The 15338-nt window shown below is 33.7% G+C and overlaps 1 protein-coding gene across 1 annotated transcript in view; it reads left to right on the forward strand.

The window, feature by feature from the left end:
• Positions 1-15338, forward strand: part of ATRNL1 (attractin like 1) — a 683604-nt gene that overhangs the window by 91045 nt on the left and 577221 nt on the right. The gene's annotated exons all lie outside the window — the stretch shown is intronic.

Genomic DNA, 15338 nt, shown 5'->3' on the forward strand with positions numbered 1-15338 from the left:
AGTGAATGGTATCGTACTGATATTTTAATGTGCATACCCTGATTGCTATAGTGAATAAGCATATTTTTATGTGTTCATTTGCACTTGTGTTTTCTATTTAGTGAATTGCTTTTTCTAGGTATACAAGTTTTAAAATAGAATTTTTGTTGTACTCATTTTCTTTTGTAGGGCCTGGGAAGTGACCCCCTTTTTGTTTTTAAACACTAAACATTCTTTTAAACTTATATGAAATTACTTTATGTGTTTAAATGAAATACAGTTTTCCACCAAATTGTGATTTGTTCTATCCTCTTCACTGTCACTTTCAAACATATATTCTAATTTACACTTTATTTAAAAAAAGGAAGATGAAATTTAAAAAATGAAGACGTTTCCTTTGGGTAATTTTCCTAATTTTCATTTTTTTAGTTTAATAAAATGCAGTATTATATTTTAGTAGATAGGCTACCTTGCTGAGCTATTAGTAAATGTGTGTTTAGAGAAATTCTTTTTCAATGGGGAAATGGATTATTCTGGACTACTATTTCCACTGAGAAAAATTAGGAGTTACATCTTTTTAAGGCATCATAGGACTATAAAGACAGTCCTATTTGTTGGTTAAGATTAAGGAGAAATAGAATGAAAAGGGAGGTATGATTGGCATTTTGCACAACTTTTGTCCTTGAGACAATTATAAATCCTGAAAACTGCCTGAGAAACTGAGCAGAACTTTCGTCAATCAATATGGAGGATCAAAATGGATTTCTAGGTGTGCCAAGGAATAGGGGTCTTGTTACACACTTCACAATGTAGTCAGCTTCCTGAAGTTCTAAACCTATGAGTGAGTATAAACTTATCCTTGAATCATCATGGTCTTTAATTGGTTTTGGTGCTCTGCCCGTAGTCTAACTCGTGGCAGAGCAAAAGTAAATCCTCTCTTGAGGAAGACAGTATCATACAGAGCCTCAAATTATTTCATATACAATATTTGTTACAAAATAAAAAATAATAAGGCTTAGGAAAAGAAAAGCCATGAAAAAAACCCAGCCATTTGAAATATACCTATAGGATAATGGCATTTTCAGACAGAAACTTTAAAATAATTAGGATTTTATGATCAAGGAATTAAAATATAAGGTAGGAAAGTATTAACAGACAACTGGAAACTTTTACTAAGGAATGAAATGGAAATTATAGAAATAGAAAGTAGATTAAATGAATTAAGAATTCTTTGGATATGTTTACAGCAGGTTAGACACAGCTGGGGGGGGGATTAACGAAATGGAAGATGAGTCAGAAGGAAATACCCATGTTGAAATAAAGAAAGACAAAGAATGAAAAATAAAACAGGGAAAGAAATATAAGGGACTTGTGGAAATGTTCTAACATGCATGTAATTGAGGTCCAGAAGAAGAGGATTGAGAAGATAATGTGGACCACTGTTTGAAGTCTTAAATGACTGAGAATTTTCAAAAGTGACAAAGGATAGCTAGCTACAAATTGAAGAAATTCCTTGAGTACCAAGGGGGTGAGTACAAAGAAACTTACACTTAGAAATATCACTGTAAAACTGATGAAAACCCAAATAGAATGAGAAAAGCAGCCAGAGGGGAAAAAGGCATATTCTCTTTAAAGAAGCAACACTAAGACTGACAACTGGTTTTTTAACTGAAAAAATGGAATCTAGAAGACATGGTGTCTTCAAATGGCTGGAGGAAAATATCATCAGTCCAAAGTTCTTCACCCAGTGAAAAACCCTTAAAAAATGAAAGGAAAACATGGACTTTTCAGAAAAACAAGATGAATTTGACAGCAGCAGACCTGCAATACAGCAAACACTAAATAAATAAAGAAAATGCTAAATAGATCTTCAAAATATTGAAGTCGAAGAAAAATGATCCTAGATACTAGAAGGAATAGAGAAATGGAAACGGTATATCTAAGTGATTATTTATTATATAATACTATAATAGTAATAGAGGCTTAAATATATACAAAATTTAAATGGATGATAATAGCAGCACATAAATCAGGAAGAAGGGTAAATAGTGTTCAACATTACTAAGGTCCTTGTATCATATGGGAATTGATAAAAAACTAATTTATAGTAGACATTAATAGTTAAGGATTTATATTGTAATCATTAGGTAACAACAAAAAGTAAAAGTAAAACACTGTATATCCAACAGGTGAATAGAGGGAGAAATGAGAATAGTACTTAATGCATTTGGAAGAAAACAAGAAAGGAACAGAAAGGGAACAAAGTAAAGTTGGAACAGATATAAAGGAAGATGGTATATTTAACTCCAAATATGTTATAATTATACTAAATGTGAGGAAGTAAATATTCCAGTTACACTGAATGTAGGAGACAAATATTCCAGTCAAAAGCTAAAGATTTTTGGACTGGGTATAAAAATAAAACATAGCCCTATGCTGCTTAGAAAATATACAAAAAGTATAAAAGTATTTAAAACTTTTGAATCAAAATCAAGATGATTATGATGCTGCCAGGAGGGACATTTATAACTTTAAATGCATTTATTAGGAAAGATTTTAAAAAGCTTGAAAATCTGTCTAAGAAGTTAAAAAAATTAAAAGAAAAGAACAGCAGATTAATCCCAAAGAAGGGATAAAGTAAATAAAGATAGGGAAAAGAAAGAGAATAGGAGATAGAGTACAAATTAGTGAGATAGAAAACAAACATATGATAGAGATGATCATATAGCCACCAAAAATCAGCAAAGTTGGTTGTTTGTGAAGAGTAACAGATAAATCCCTACCCAGATTTAGAAACAAAGATTACAGTTGGCCCTCTGCATCTGTGGATTCAACTAACCATGGATTGAAAATATTAAAAAATTTTCCAGAAAGTTCCAAAAAGCAAAGAAAACTTGAATTTGTCATGTGCCAGCAACTGTTTACATAGCATTTACATTATATTTACAACTGTTTACATAGCATTTACATTGTATTGGGTATTATAAGTAACCTAGAAGTGACTTAAAGTATACAGGAGGATGTGTGTAGGTATATGGAAATACTGTGTCATTTTATATAAGGGACTTGAACATCTGTGGATTTTGGTATCCGTGAGGCTCCTGGAACCAATCTCTCCAAATAACCAAATCCAGAATGAAAAAGGACATTACAGACATTAAGTTCCACAGACATTAAAAGACAATAAAAGCATATGATAAGCAACTGTATGACAGTGAATTTAAAAAAAATCAAGTGAACCATGTCAAATGTCTAGAAAAATGAAACCAGAATTGACACATGGAAAGACAGAAAATTGGGATAACATTATAGCAAAGAAATAGAATCTATACTTGAAATGCTCTTCCCTTAAGAAACAAACACAAACAAAACAAGACAAAATAAAACCAAAAACTCTCCATGCCCAGATCACTTTACTGGTGAATTTGCCCAAACATTTAAGAAGTACATATTTAAGAAATAATACCAGTCCTTCACAAAGTTTCAGAGAACAGAAATAATTATTTTGCAATTTATGGGGCTAGCAAAACTTTGATACAAAACTATTAAAAAGATATTACAGGTAAGAAATTATAGTGTTATATTTTTCATGAAAATAGATACAAAATATCAGGTGAATCCAGCAATTTATGAAAAGTATAATACATCATTTGGGTTCACTCTAAGAATATAAGGTTAATTAAAAATTCATAAAATCAGTAATTAACACATTAAAAGAATAAAGAAGTGAAGGCATATAATCTTCTCAAATGTTGCAAAGGAAAGTTTAGATAAAATTTAACAAGTATTCATGATAAAAACTCAAATACAATAGGAATAGAAGCAAACTATTTGTGTGGTAAAAGGTACAAACCAATAGAAAAACTTTATTGCAAAAATTATAGTGTAATGTTGAAAAATTTTCCTTTAAGTTTAGAAATGAATAAGAGTGGCTACTATCAGTGTTTCTATTCAACATTGTATTGACATTTCCAGCCAGTGCAATAATACAATTAAAATTAAAGGGAATAACAAAGTATAAAAGATATATGGGTAATAGGTTGCTAGGTATAAGGTCAATATAAAGATAACCAATCTAATATAATTTTGTATACCAGGAACAATTAGAAAATGATGATTTAGAAGCAGTACAATTTTAAATACAATTTAAAAGCATTACAATAAAAGCAATACAGTTTATCATCAGAACATCAACAACCTGAGACGTAAATGTAATGACATATACAGAGGATCTTTCCATAGAAAACTCAAAAACCGTGTGAGAAATGGAAGACCTAAATAAATGGAAGATACATAATGATAATTAATTGAAACAATATTGTAGAGATATCTATTTTGCCCAAATTGATCTTTAGATTTAATGTAACCCCAAAACAAAATTGCAGAAAGTATTTTTCTTTTAGAAATTGACATGCTTATTTAAAAATTATATGAAAATGCAAAAGACCAATCATAGCTAAACCAAAACTTTTAGAAGAACAAAGCTGGAAGACTTCTCTACTAGATTTCATGAATTCGAAGCTACAGTAATTAAGTGTTGCTGCAAAGATAGGGACATAGACCATTGTAGCAAATAGGAATTCCCCAGACAGACCTACACATTTATTGGCACTTACTGTAACAAAGTTGGCACTACACAGTCGTTTTTTCAATAAATTATTCTGGGCCAATTGGTATACAATTGAAAGAAATGAATTTGGGGCCCTGCTTCAAATCATACACAAAAATTAGTTTCAGATCAATTGTAAATCTAAGTATGGAATGTAAAATAATAAATATTGTAGAAGATAACGGGTAAATGTCTTTGCTTTTGTTGGCAAAGAAAGACTTTAAAAATAGTATCTAAATAATACTCTTAGTAAAGGAAAAAAGATAGACTGAACTATGTATGTAAAAAATATCACTAAGAAGGTGAAAAGGCAAGCTGCAGTGTAGGAGATATTTGCAACACATAAAGTCAACAAAGGTCTCTATTCCTGAATATGTAGAGAAGTACTACAGATCAACAAGAAAATGTCAGATGACTCAAGAGAAAATGGGCAGGCGACTTGAACAAAAGGATATCCAAATGATCAAAATGCATTTTAAAAGTTGCTCAACCTTATTAGCCACAGGGTTATTTAAATTCAGGTACCACTACACACCCACTTAAATGCTTAAAATTTACAATATTGATAATCCAAGTGTGTATAAACCAGTAGAAGCATTTGAAAAACCTTTTGACAGTTTCTCCTAAATTTGAATACATTCACACACCCATATGTAATGTATGTATCCTATGAAATAGTTATTTTAGTTATATATTCAACAAATGCATATATGTATGCAGTACAAATATAGTATACATATATACTATATTTCAGACACTCATTATGCAGAGAAATTATCAAGGATAAACATCATGAATAGCGTGTTCATCAGTATTTAGTAGAATATAAGTAACTAATAACATATTTATAAAATTGTCTTATATCATTTTCCAAAACCTCTGACAGCTACATTTTTAGGAAATCACAAAAGCTTGATAGTTTAATAAACTAGTTTTGAATACTTTAATGTAAAACTAATTCTCATTATACCAAATTTAAGAAGCTAGAAGAAATCATTTCATGTAACCAGATTAGCATTAATATGAAAACATATTTCAAGTATATGTGATTTCAAAGATTTTTTAAAGTACAGAATTAATATAGTACCACAGAAGCACTATCTAAAACATCCTGTATTTATAGGAATTCCCATTTCTCAAAAATGATTCCTTTTGTATTGTTAGGATGTTTTATTAATTAGTACTGTATTATCCTTTGCTAAGAGACTTTTAATTTGCTGTAATCATTTTGAGGACCAGGGCCACTATGGTCTTGATTTGTTAGCCTTGTCAGATGAGGTGTCTCATAACGTTTTTTGCGCATATATGTTTGTAGAGCTTGTAGTAGGAGCCCACATCTTCATTTTTTTCTTCTATGTCAAGGCTTTTCTGTGATAGTAGAGACCTCAAATTTTCTTGTCCTATTGTTGAAGTCGTTTTCTCTATTATTGTGTTCCTTTAAAACACAATAATAAAAGCACAATATGTTTTAACACATAAGGAACATATTAAACATTATCATTTACAACTTGCAACTGTAATTATAAATTTGGTATTTTTTCCAGTTTTTTCAAGTTAAAAAAATATTTCAACTATACTTCTAGAAATACTAAAAAAGTGGTGAGTCTAATGTTTCCTCATGATTAGATTCAGGGTTTGCATTTTGGTAGATCACTAAAATGTGTTCTATGAATTTTTTTTTTTTTTGGGAAAAAACTTTTACTGAAATAAAATTCATATAACATAAAATTCTCCATTGTAACCATTTAAAGTGTACAATTCAGTGGTTTTTAGTATATATAGTATATATATAGTGTTATGTATATATAGTATATATAGTGTTATGCAACCATCAATAATTCCAGAGTATTTCCATCACCGCAAAAAGAAATCCTATACTTTCCTATATCCTTTCCCTCCATTTCCTGGAAACCACTAACCTACTTTCTGTTTCTATAGATTTGCCTATTCTCAATATTTCATATAAATGGAATGTACAGTATGTGACATTTTGCATCTGGCTTCTTTCACTTAGCATAATTTTTCAGGGTTCATCCATGCCGTAGTATAATTCTGTACTTAATTCTTTTTATGGCTGAATAATATTCCACTGTATGAATATACCTCATATTGTTAATCCACTCATCAGTTGATGGACATTTGGGTTGTTTTCACTTTGGGCTATTTTGAATGAGGCTGCTATGAACTTTCATGCAGAGGTTAACTTTCATATCTTGGTTAAAGTAATAGTTAAAGTGTTTCCAGGTTTCTCCACTGTAAAGATACAATTTTTCCTTTTTAAATGAATAAACACTGTGTGGAGATACTTTGAGACTATGTAAATATTTTGTTTCTCATTAAACTTTTACACACTAGTTTTAGCATCCATTGATCATTCTTGTTATCACTGTGATGGTTACCAAACAGTGATATTGTAATATTATTTCTTGTAAATATCCCAAGTTGTGTGTTCACTTATATCAGTATCAATTGATGGATTTTTATTTTAATCAATGTTCTGTAATCAATTACTATTCTTTATTTTGTTGTTCAAAGTGTCCCAGATTTGGCCATCGTGAGCTTCTTTCAATAAGGCTCCTCTATTCTTTAGACATGTCCCCAGTCACTCTAGTGCATTTCTACACTTTCTGGCAGAGATGCAAAAAAAAAAAAAAAAAAAAAAATTCTGTTTACATCTTATAGTTTCCCTGCTGGAGTAAGTCATTTCCCCTAAGGAACCTAGATTACTTTTAGTAGAGAATGGTATTTAAAAACCAAGATTAGGGGACTAGGTATGTTTATTACTTTTTTGATGTGTTTATAGACCCTATCAGAAGATGGAGCCAGAAAATTTACAAAGACACACATGTTTATACTTATTTATAGAAGTGGGTATATAGCTCTGTGTCTGTATATATGTCTGTCTGTCTAAACCCTGTCTGTCTAAACTGCATAATGATGTAATACAACATTACAGGATTTATTTTAGACCTGTCTTCCATATTTGTAAATTCCTTTTGAAAGTGAGAAACCCAGATCCCACTTTACAATTCATATATTTTAAAAAATTATCTGCTTACCAGGTACTAAGGGTAGGGTTTCTTTATTGCAGTAAAGATATCATATCTGGAAAAGCAACTGCAGTTTTTATCACCACCATTTTATTTTGTTGTCCTTTAATTAATAGACTTTAGTTTTTAGAACAGTTTTAGGTTTAAAGAAAAGTGAGCAAAAGGTATGGAGATTTCCCCAATACTCCCACATCTTCCCCACCCCAAGTCCCTCTATTATTAACATCTTGTATTAGTGTGGTACGTTTGTTACAATTGATGAGTCAATATTGATACATTATTATTAACTAAAGTCCATAGATTACATTAGCATATACTTTTGTGTTGTTGGTCCAGTGGGTTTACACCATGTATAATGACATATTCCACTGCTACTGTATAATGTAGAATAGTTTCAATTGCCCTAGGAATCATGTGTGCTTATCTCCCTCTCTCCCTGCCCAACCTCTGGCAACCACTGATATTTTTACTGTCTTCATTGTTTTTGCCTTTACCAGAATGCTATATAGTTGGAATCATATAGTATAAATCCTTTTTTGGATTGGCTTCTTTCACTTAGCAGTTTGCATTTAAGGTTCCTCCAAGTCTTTTCATGGCTTAATAACCCATTTCTTTTATCACTGAATAATATTCTGTTGTATGGACGTGGTACAGTTGTTTATCCATTCACCTGTTGAAGAACATCTTGGTTGTTTCCAAGTTTTGACAGTTATGAATAAAGTTGCTATAAACATCCACTTGCAGTTTTTTGCGTGGACATAAAATTTCAACCAATGAGTGCAATTGTTGGATTGTGTGGTAAGAGTGTTTATTTTTATGAGTATGTTTAGTTCTGTAAGAGTGGTTGTACTATTTTTCATTCCCGCCAGCAATGAATGTTGCTCTGCATCCTTGCTAGCATTTGGTGTCAGTGTTTTGAATTTTATCCATTCTAATAGGTAGTGGTATTTCATTGTTTTAAGTTGTAATTCCCTAATGACCTATAATGAGCATTTTTCCATATGCTTATTTTGCCATCTGTGTGTCTTCTTTGGTATCTGTTCAGACCTTTTGCCAATTTTTAATTGAGTTGTTTGTTTTCTGATCGTTGAGTTTTAAGAGTTCTTTTTATATTTTGGATTCAGGTCCTTTATCAGGTATTTGCTACAAATATTTTCTCCGAGTCTGTGGCTTACTGTTTCATTCTCCGAATGGTGTCTTTCATAGAGTCAAGGTTTTTAATTTTAATGAAACCCAACTTATCATTTTTTTCTTTCATGATTTGTGCTTTTGGTGCTGTATCTAAAAAGTCATCAGTAAACTCATGGTCACCCAGATTTTCTTCTATATTATCTTCTAGGAGTTTTATAGTTTTCATTTTACATTTAGGCCTGTGATTCATTTTGTGTTAATTTTTGTAGAAGGTGTAAGATCTGTCAAACTCCTTTTTTTTTGCATGTGGATGTCCAGTTGTTTCAGCACCATTTATTGAAATGACTGTCCTCTCTCTTTTGAGTTGTTTTTGTTCTTTTGTCAGAAGTTAGTTGACTATTTGTGAGTCTATTTCTGGGCTTATTTTTCTGTTCCATTGATCTATGTGTCTGTTCTCTCCCCAGTACCACACTGTTTTTATTATTGTAGCTTTATAGTAAGTCTTGAAGTAGCGTTAGTTCTCTGAATTTATTCCTCTCTCTCAGTATTGTGTTGGCTATTCCTGTGAGAATTTTGATGGGATTGCATTGAATATATAGACTAAGCTGGGAAGAACTGACATCTTGACAGTAGTGAATCGTCCTATACATGTATTATATATGGCCTACCCCTTTATTTACCTCTTTGATTTCTTTCATCAAAGTTTTGTAATTTTGTAAGATTTTATACATATTTTGTTAGATTTATACCTATTTCAGTTTTGTGGGGGTGCTATATAAGTGTTGTGTCTTTATTTCAAGTATCCGTTGTTCATTGTTAATATGTAAGAAAGTGATTGACTTTCGCATATTAACCTCGTATCCTACAACCTTGCCATAATTACTTATTAGTTCCAGGAGTGTTTTGTTTTTTGTTGTTGTTGTTGATTGTTTGGGATTTCTTACATAGGCAATCATGTCATGTGTGAAAAAAGACAGTTTTATTTATTCCTTACCATTTTGTATATCTTTTTATTCCCTTTTCTTGTCTTATTGCACTAACTAGGACTTCCAGTAAAATGTTGAATAGGAGTGGTGAGAGAGTATATCTAGCCTTGCTCTTTCTTAGAATGAAAACATCTTTCCATTTCCTTGCCATTAGTATAATTGTTTTTTTTAATAGATCTTTATTGGAGTATAATTGCTTCACAATACTGTGTTAGTTTCTGTTGCACAACAAAACGAATCAGCCATATGCATACACATGTCCCCATATCCCCTCACTCTTGAGCCTCCCTCCCATCCACCCTATCCCACCCTTCATCACAAAGCACTGAGCCGATCTCCCTGTGCTATGCTGCTGCTTCCACCAACCATTTTACATTTGGTAGTGTATGTATGTTGATGCTACTCTCCCTTCGCCTCAGCTTTGCCCTCCCACCCCATGTCCTCAAGTCCATTTTTTATGTCTATCTCTTTTCCTGCCCTGAAACTAGGTTCAGCAGTACCATTTTTTTTTTTACATTCCATATATATGTGTTAGCATATGGTATTTGTTTTTCTCTTTCTGACTTACTTCACTCTGTATGACAGACTCTAGGTCCATCCACCTCACTACAAATAACTCAATTTCGTTTCTTTGTATGCCTGAGTTATATTCCAGTGTATATATGTGCTACATCTTCTTTATCCATTCATCTGTCGATGGACATTTAGATTGGTTCCATGTCCTGGCTATTGTAAATAGTGCTGCAATGAACATTGTGGTATATGTCTCTTTTTGAATTATGGTTTTCTCAGGGTATATGCCCACTAGTGGGATTGCTGGGTCATATGGTAGTTCTATTTTTAGTTTTTTAAGGAACCTCCATACTGTTCTCCATAGTTGCTGTATCAATTTACATTCCCACCAACAGTGCAAGAGGATTCCCTTTTCTCCACACCCTCTCCAGCATTTGTTGTTTGTAGATTTTTTTCATGATGGCCATTCTGACTGGTGTGAAGTGATGCCTCGTTCTAGTTTTGATTTGCATTTCTCTAATAATTAGTGTTGTTGAGCATCTTTTCATTTGCCTCTTGGCCATCTGTATATCTTCCTTGGTGAAATGTCTATTTAGGTATTCTGCCCATTTTTTAACTGGATTGTTTGTTTTTTTGATATTGAGCTTCATGAGCTGTTTGTATATTTTGGAGATCAATCCTTTGTCGTTTCATTTGCAAATATTTTCTCCCATTCTGAGGGTTATCTTTTTATCTTCTTTATTGCTTCCTTTTCTGTGCAAAGGCTTTTAAGTTTAGTTAAGTCCTATTTGTTTATTTTTGTTTTTATTTCCATTACTCTAGGAGGTGGGTCAAAAAAGATCTTGCTGAGGTTTATGTCAAAGAGTGTTTTTCCTATGTTTCCCTCTAAGAGTTTTATAGTGTCTGGTCTTACATTTAAGTCTTTAATCCATTTTGAGTTTATTTTTGTGTATGGTGTTAGGTAGTGTTCTAGTTTCATTCTTTCACATATAGCTGTCCAGCTTTCCCAGCACCACTGGGAAAGAGGCTGTCTTTTCTCCATTGTATGTTCTTGCCTCCTTTGTTGTAAATTAGGTGCCCATATGTGCGTGGGTTTATCTCTGGGCATTCTGTCTTGTACCGTTGATCTATATTTCTGTTTGTGTGCCAGTACCATACTGTCTTGATTATTGTACCTTTGTGGTATAATTTGAAGTCAGGGAGACTGATTCCTCCAAGTCCGTTTTTCCTTCTCAAGATTGCTTTGGCTATTCGGGGTCTTTTGTGTTTCCATACGAATTGTAAAATTTTTTGTTCTAATTCTGTGAAGAATGTCATTGGTAGTTTGATAGGGATTGCATTGAATCTGTAGATTGCTTTGGGTAGTATAGTCATTTTCACAATATTGATTCTTCCCATCCAAGAACATGGTATATTTGTCCATCTGTTTTTGTCATCTTTGATTTCTTTCATCACTGTTTTATAGTCTTCTGAGTACAAGTCTTTCACCTCCTTAGGCAGGTTTATTCCTAGGTATTACATTCTTTTTCTTGCAGTGGTAAATGGGAGTGTTTCCTTAGTTTCTCTTTCTGATTTTTCGTTGTTGGTATAGGAATACCAGAGATTTATGTGCATTAATTTTGTATCCTGCAACTTACCAAATTCATTGATTAGTTCTAGTAGTTTTCTAGATTTTCTGTGTATAGCATCTTGTCATTGGCAAACAGTGACAGTTTTACTTCTTCTTTTCCAGTTTGTATTCCTTTTATTTCTTTTTCTTCTCTGATTGCTGTGGCTAGGACTTCCAAAACTGTTGAATAAGAGTGGTGAGAGTGGACATCCTTGTCTTGTTCCTGATCTTAGTGGAAATGCTTTCAGTTTTTCACCATTGAGTATGATGCTTGCTGTGGGTTTGTCATATATGGCCTTTATTTTGTTGAGGTAGGTTCCCTCTATGCCCATTTTCTGGAGAGTTTTTATCATAAATCGGTGTTGAATTTTGTCAAAAGCTTTTTCTGCATCTATTGAGATGACCATATGGTTTTTATTCCTTAATTTATTAATGTGGTGTATTACATTGATTGATTTGCATACATTGAAGAAACCTTGCATCCCTGGGGTAAATCCCACTTGAGCCTTTTAATGTGCTGTTGGATTCTGTTTTTTAGTATTTTGTTCAGGATTTTTGCATCTGTGTTCATCAGTGATATTGGTCTATAATTTTCTTTTTTTTATGATATCTTTTTCTGGTTTTGGTATCAGGTGATGGTGGCTTCGTAGAATTAATATGGGAGTGTTTCTCCCTCTGCAATTTTTTGGAAGAGTTTGAGAAGGATCAGTGTTAGCTCTTCTCTAAGTGTTTGATAGATTTCGCCTGTGAAGCCATCTGGTCCTGGACTTTTGTTTGTTGGAAGATTTTTCATTATGGTTTCAATTTCATTACTTGTGATAGTAATGAAATCTTTTTTCTTTATTCTGCTCCTCGGCAGTTATTTCCACCATTTTGTCTTCCAGCTCACTTATTCATTCTTCTGACTCAGTTATTCTGTTATTGATTCCTTCTAGTATATTTTTCATTTCAGTTGTTATGTTGTTCATCTCTGTTTGTTTGTTCTTTAGTTCTAGATCTTTGTTAAACATTTCTTGTATTTTCTCAATCTGTGCCTCCATTCTGTTTTTGAGATTCTGGATTCTCTTTACTATCATTACTCTGCATTCTTTTTCAGGTAGATTGCCTATTTCCTCTTCATTTAATCTTGTAGGTTTTTACCTTGCTCTTTCATTTGTGACATATTTTTTTGCCATCTTTTTTTTTTTTTATGAGTGGGATTGTGTTCCTGTCTTACTGGTTGTTTGGCCTGAGCTTTCCGGCTCTGGTCGACTATTGGGTAGAGCTGGGTCTTGGTGCTGAGATGAGGAACTCCGTGACCTCACTCAGATGAATATTCCCTGGGGTCTGAGGTTCTCTGTTAGTCCAGTGGTTCGGACTTGGAACTCCCACTGCAGGATCTTTCACCCGACCCTGGGCTCGTGAACCAAGATCCTGCAAGCCGCCTGTGGTGGCAAAAAAAAAACAAACCCAAAAAAGCCAAGAACAATAACAAAGTAAAAAATAAAATTAGACTAGGAAACTAAGAGATATGTTAGGAAGAATATAAAAATAAAAATATAGATGAATCAACAACTGGGAGGTACAACAGTACCATAATAGTACAAAAGACAAGGGGGGTGGAAATAAAAGGGTGTGGGGGAAGGCCTTGGCTGTGGAGGGTGGAGCCTAAGCAAGGACCAGGTTTGGGTGGTGGGCGGAGCCAATGCTCAGGGACCACAGGGCTGCAAAAGGCCCTAGGGACTGTGGGGCATGGGACTTAGGCTCAAGGAACAGAAGGGGCTGAGGCGTGCCCCCACCCCTGGTCTCAGAGGGCAGGAACCTTACCTGGGAGCCCAGCATTCTTCCTGGGCTTGAGTGGGCATGGCAAAACACCCTCCTCTCCTCTCCTGCTCCTCCAGTCTGGGAGGGCCCCTCCCGCCTACCTCTCCTGATCTCCCTGGCCTCCCTCCTATGCCCCCAAGGACCCATGCAGCCTGGAGGGGAGCTTGGAGGGCAGGGGATCGGCCTGGGAGCTCAGCAGGCTCCCTGGCCCTGAGTGGATGGGGGCAGTCGCCCTCTGCTCCTCTCCTGCTCTTCCCAGAGAGTCCCTCCCACCTGCCTCTCCTGATCTCCCCAGCCTCAGGGGCACTGATCCTGTGTGGCCTCCACTTCTCCTCCCTCCTCAGTCCCCCTACGTCCTACTGGTTCACTTTGGGGTTCCTCCCTTATCCTTGGGTGTCAGAGTCCCCCATTAGCGGCCAGCAGGTGCCCTAGTTGTGGGGAGATGCTAATTCCATGTCTTCCCACACTGCCATCTTGACTCAGCCTCTAGTTTTTTTGATAAATTTTTTTTATCAAGGTAAGGAAATGCCCTTCTATTTCTAGAGTTATTATTTCTAGAGTTGAGAGAGTACTTTATATATTCTAGATATAACTCCTTTATCAGATATGTGATTTGCAAATATTTTCTCCCATTCTGTACGTTGTTTTTCACTTTATTTTTAGTGTCCTTTGAAGCTCAGGAATTTTAATTTTTAAGACCATTTTATCTGTTATATATTTTGTCACTTATGCTTTTGGTGTCATATCTAAGCATCCATTGCCTAACCCAAGGCAAGGAATATTTACTTCTGTAGTTTCTTCTAAGAGTTTTATCACTTGTAGCTCTTAAATTTAGGCCTTTTATCAATTTTTAGTTAATTTTTGCATATATTGTAAGGGAAGGGTTCAGTTTCTCTCTTTTGTACCTAGATATCCAGTTGCCTTAGCACCATTTGTTGAAAAGAGTATTCTTTCCTTTCTTTGAGTTGGCTATCCTGGGCCCTTGAGTTTCCACATGAATCACAGGATTAGTTTGTCAATGAGAGAAATATCCAGCTGGGATTTTATAGAGAGTGAGTTGAATCTGTAGATCAGTTTGGAGAGTATGGTCATCTTAACAATATTTTGTTTTCCAATCCATGTAAATGGGATATCCTTTCATTTTTTTAGGCTATCTTTAATTTCTCTCTTTAATGTTTTCTAGTTTTCATGGTTTAAATTTAATACTTGTTTCATTAAATTTATTTTTAAATACTTTTTCTTTTTGATACTAATGTAAATTGAATTGTTTTATTATTTTTATCTTGGGATTTTTCACTTCTGGTTTTAGATATACAATTTATTTTTATTTTATTTTAACCTCCAAACTTGCTAAACTCACTTATTAGTTCTAGCAGTTTTTTGTGGATTTCTTTGAATTTCTGTGTATAAGATCATGTCATCTGCAAATCATGAGACTTTTACTTCTTCCTTTCCAATTTAGATGCATTTAATTTTATGGTCTTGCCCATTTTCCTTCTTATAATCTCTAATACAAAGTTGAATAAAAGTGACAAGAGCAAAAATCCTTGTCTTATTCCTGATCTTAGAGGGGGAACATTTAATCTTTTACCATTAAGTATGATGTTAGCTCTGGGTTTTTTTTTTTTTTTCTTTTTTGTATATATCCTTTGTATTAG

The sequence above is a fragment of the Delphinapterus leucas genome, chromosome 16 (genome assembly GCF_059928025.1).
Source record: "Delphinapterus leucas isolate spDelLeu-1000000601 "Yukka" chromosome 16, BTC_Dleu_Yukka2, whole genome shotgun sequence".
Taxonomy (NCBI): Eukaryota; Metazoa; Chordata; class Mammalia; order Artiodactyla; family Monodontidae; genus Delphinapterus; species Delphinapterus leucas.